Source organism: Gorilla gorilla, chromosome 14 (assembly GCF_029281585.2).
Source record: "Gorilla gorilla gorilla isolate KB3781 chromosome 14, NHGRI_mGorGor1-v2.1_pri, whole genome shotgun sequence".
Taxonomy (NCBI): Eukaryota; Metazoa; Chordata; class Mammalia; order Primates; family Hominidae; genus Gorilla; species Gorilla gorilla.
Window position 1 is genome coordinate 54,355,158 of NC_073238.2, and position 4,888 is coordinate 54,360,045.

Sequence of the window (4,888 nt, forward strand, 5' to 3'; positions counted from 1 at the left end):
GGGAGACTTAACCAGGACTCTTAGCCTACTGATTTTTGTGTGTCAAGAATCAAGCATTACATTTCCTCCTATTAAATGTAACATTTTTGTATTTGTCCATCATGCCAGTACTTCACAATTTCAGATTTCATTAAGTCTCTCTTCACAACTTTAGGCAACGTGTTCCCTGTATCTTTCAAGCTAGTGACCATGTGAAGAAAGAAAAGGAGGGTTGGTACGGCCAGGTCTTCATGAACCCATGAGAGTTCCTTATTCTATCCCAGTCTCTTCTAACAAATTACAGGTCATCTCTTTAATCATCTAAACCAGAATTTTGAAAACTAAGACATTTTCTCATTTCTAGTCCTCTGCACCTTTTCCATTCTCCATGATTCTCTGGACACTTGGATATTGTCCCAACATATTACACTATTTCTTCCCTCCTCACTTTGGCTTAATCCTTTCTAGTCTGATCTGAAAATCGTTTCTCTTTGTTGTTGTTGAAGAAAATTGAATTTACAAAGGATTATGGAAATTTTTTCTGCTGTGTTAGAGGCAACATTATCCCTACTCAACCCAAGCATGAGATTACCTCCTTCATGTTCTGGACTAAAATATTTTGTCCAGATCTCAGTTTCTTTCTCAAATTGTGGAAAGCTAGGATAATCTCTACCCTGAGTCTATCATTTTGAAATATCAAAGCATAATTTCTCACTCATTTCTTTTCAAATTCATTTAGTCTGGCTATACACACATAAAAGACAACAAGCATAATAACAGCAGTGAATATTTATTTCTTATTTGCCATATACAAGACACTAGATTAAATACTTCCATCATCTCTTGTAATCCCCACAATAGCATTATGAATTTCTGTGTATTAATGTCATAATAATTTATTTATAATATATTAACTATCCACATTTTTCAGACAAAGAGCCACAACTTAGAGAGATGACGTGGCTTGCAAAGTGATATTCAGGTATCAGACGTTAGAGCAGAGATTTGAGCCTAGTCATGGTTTCCCTCCCCATTTACATCTATGTCAATGAAAGCAGCTAGAACTGATGCTAACTCTCTTAGCCACTGTGCTCATGAAAAGCTAGCTCTTGTCACTATCATTATCATTGTTATTAATCCCATTAAGGTCTCAATGCTAGTCAGTGGTGAGGATGAAACTTAAACCTTGGATGATCTGATGCCTCTCAACATGGATACCAATAAACCCAAAGCCAACAATCTGGTAAATCAGCCATTGATAGACAAAAATCCTCAAATTATTCATGGACTTTATTCAAAGTTGTGTTTGTAAGTTAGTCATTTAGAACCCCAAACACATTTCCTCATGGAAATAATGTTTTACATAAGACCAGCCCATACAAATAAAGCTGAAATATTCTCCATGTACAATTAAAACAGGAGAACCCATGACCATTATAAATGCATAGTGCTGTGTTTTAGCCATACATTCTCTGGTCTTGGCTGTTCCTGAAAATTTATCTGAAGGTAATGATTGCCCTATCAGCATTGAAACTCATTCATGTTGAGGTCTACATGAGAAAGGTCAAATGATTCTCTAGTGTAGTCATCTTTATGAGCTCCCATCCTCATGCAAGGGCTTGATACCAGGCAGGCAGTAAATGTTTCCTGGCTGAATGAAAACATGCAGTGGGGAGGGGGTAGAGAACACAGGAACCCAAAGGTGATAAGGCAGAATAGTGGGAGAGGTTCACTGAGACCCTTACAAGTATAGCTGTAACTCCATCGTAACTTCTGTTTTTAATGGATACAAGTAGAAAGCAAGGAGAATTGGTGCTAAGCCTGAAATCTGCAGTGGGGGTTCATAATTACCCTTGAAGTCCTGCGCACAGTTGGGATTCCAATGCAACTATTTTAACTAAGAAACATGCATTCCCTCCACAAACCAAGTTAGCCTAAAAGAGAGTTCGTTCAAGTCGAATGACCCTGAAGAAGCTTGTTAGTAAACAGTTCACCCACGGGCTCTATATTCTCCCTTAGCTGTTATTAAGCTGAACAGCTTATCTTTAATTTAAAGAAGCATCCACCCAGTATACACAGGTGACTTACACTGGGAATTGCCAGAAGCCATGGAAACATTAACCACCTAGATAACGTTAGGCCCACTAAATTGATGGTTACCATCATGTGCTTATGTTCTTCTCCAGGGGCTCAGAGAAATAGAGTTCATTTTAATTGCTACTCAAAAAATGTCCTTGGTGAAAATAATAACAGCATCTTGCTACCACTAGCCCACATTTAAAAGACAGGGCCAGGCCTGACTGATGGCTGCTTCAGGGAATATTCCCTCTGCTCTTCCCAGGGGTCCCTTAAGTCTTTCAGTCTCTCATTGTTCATCTGGAACTAAACCTAAATACATCTCTTAAAACCAAATGTCTAAGAAAAATGTATATACATACAAAACACTTTCACAAATGTTTATAGCTGTATTTATAATCACCAAAAAATGGAAACAAATTCAATCTCATTCAACTGTTGAATGGTTACCCAAACTGTGGTACATCCATGCAAGGGAATATTACTCTGCAATAAAAAGGAACAAACCATTGTAACAGGTAACAACGTGGGTGAATCTCAAATGCATTATGCAGAGTGAAAGAAATCAGACCTAAAAGGCTACATACTAAATGATTGCATTTGCAGAACATTCTGGAAAAGGCAAAACTATAGGGACAGAAAATCCATCAGTGGTTGCCAGGGCCTGGAGCAAGAAAAGTCTGACAACAAAAGGGCACAAGGTAATTTTGGGTGGCAAATGACTGTTCTATATGCTGATCATGGGGGTGGTCACATATGAATATGTGTTTCTCAAAAATCCTAGACCTGTACACTAAAAAGAGCAAATTTTAGTACACTTAAGTTATACCTCAAGAAACTGATTAAACATAATAATGAGATAAATTTCTTTTTGTAAAAAGAAGAAAAAATACAATTGGCTAAGTGAGATTATACTATTCTTGGCAGGGCGCAGTGGCTCAAGCCTGTAATCCCAGCACTTTGGGAGGCTGAGGAGGGCGAATCACGATGTCAGGAGATTGAGACCATCCTGACTAACATGGTGAAACCCTGTCTCTACTACAAATACAAAAAAATTAGCCAGGCGTGGTGGCAGGCACCTGTAGTCCCAGCTACTCGGGAGGCTGAGGCAGGAGAATGGCGCTAACCCAGGAGGCGGAGCTTGCAGTGAGCCAAGATTGCGCCACTGCACTCCAGCCTGGGCAACAGAGCAAGACTCCGTCTCAAAAAAAAAAAAAAGATAAATTTCTTTTTGTAAAAAGAAGAAAAAGTGCAAATGGCTAAGTGAGATTATACTATTCTTAACCCCTAAAAGTGTTCAGGTAGGTGTTTTTAGTTGAGAATGATTAAGTTGATAGCTAAGTGTGGGTTAGGATTGGGCAACATCTGCCCAGCAGGGCCAGCTGATTGTTGTTCTGAGAGACCACAGAGACCCTCGTGGGAACAGCATTTCTAACTTGATTTCTAGAATTTGTTGATGGCATAGTTTGGGATGGCAAAGGATGGGTAGGGTAAAAGCCAGAATTGGTGCCTATGGGCACAAGTCCCTAGTGGTTCTCCACCAGGGCAAAGGGCAGATGTCTGAATGACTTGTGGCCAGAAATATGAGGTGATGCACATGCAGTTTCCAAGTTCTTCACACAGCATCATGCTGAATGCTCCTAAGAACTTTTCACGCCAGGAGCCACCATTCCTGTTGTGTAGGTGACTGAACTGAGGTGGAGGGGAGGTGACTTAGCCAGATCACAGTGAGGAAATGGACTGGAGGCTGGGCCACAGGGCTCCTGAGTTCACGCTTGTTTGCTTGTTTGTTTGTTGACGCTGGTGGTGGTGATGGCGGTGGTGTTCAAATGACATCAAAGCTCTTCATCCTTGATGTGAGTCCATCATCAAAATTTTGAAAAACACCAGATAGAAAAAGGTTTTCTCTCCCTGCAAACATAAACACAGGAGTGATTTATAAAAAAAAAAAAAAAAAAAACAAAGGTCAGAATTTTGTCCAGAATAGTCAGGCTATGGTGACATGAAACCAAGCAGCTGACTTACTAATACAATGGTGTATTTCAGAGGAGAATTTGGGTATGTTGACTACACAACTGAAAACACCTGGATATTTAGTTTTGAGATTAACTGTATGATATCGTCCATGTTGGTCAGGTATCCAGGAATGATTGATTGACACCCTCCCAAGTGAAGACACGGGGCAGTTGAGCACTCCCTGGGCAATTCAGCATCTCACAGAGTTCTGTTGTTATATCTGAAATCACTAGACTCTCCCACACAAAAGAATGGGCAATAAATCAAACCTTTCATATGTCTTCCTGGTACTGAAAAGCCCACTGCTACACTGCACAAGAAACACGGATTGTGGAATGTTTTTCGGTTGGCATAGGAACAGCCTTGGAAATGTTCAGACCAGAAGGGTCAGAATGTTAGGAAGTTTGCAGCAGGAAAAATTCCTGCTGTGACCATGATAAGTTAAATATCCTGACTAGACTCTCTCTTCTCTTTCTGGCACGTGGCCTAGCCGAAAGAGCGCCTCGTGTGGTTCTGTAATAGTCACACAAAACAAAATGGACCGCATCCTCCCAAGGCACCCTTGCCCGCAGAACTTTCGAGGCCCTGAAGTGCCTGTATGGGAAACTGAGGCCCAGAAATATAGAGTGCAGGGTTAGTGAGCCTAGAGAGAACATGGAAGTGGGGATGGGACAAGTGCTGTGTGTGCACCATGACATATCACACCGAGTTCCCCTTCTCAGGCCCTGTGTCCGAAAGAGAGCAAGGAGTTTAGAGCTGGCTGAATCCCAACTTGCTGCTACTCCCTGCACTCTGATGATGACAGTGACCCTACCCT

At 40.9% G+C, this 4,888-nt stretch overlaps 1 long non-coding RNA gene across 1 annotated transcript; it reads right to left on the minus strand.

The window, feature by feature from the left end:
* Positions 1-753: 753 nt before the first annotated feature.
* On the minus strand, positions 754-4,394 carry LOC134756971 (uncharacterized). Its single transcript, XR_010130537.1, has 2 exons — positions 4,341-4,394; positions 754-3,966 (listed from the first exon to the last, which is right to left on the minus strand). It is a non-coding gene; the product is annotated as an uncharacterized lncRNA (long non-coding RNA).
* Between the last annotated feature and the right edge of the window lie 494 nt (positions 4,395-4,888).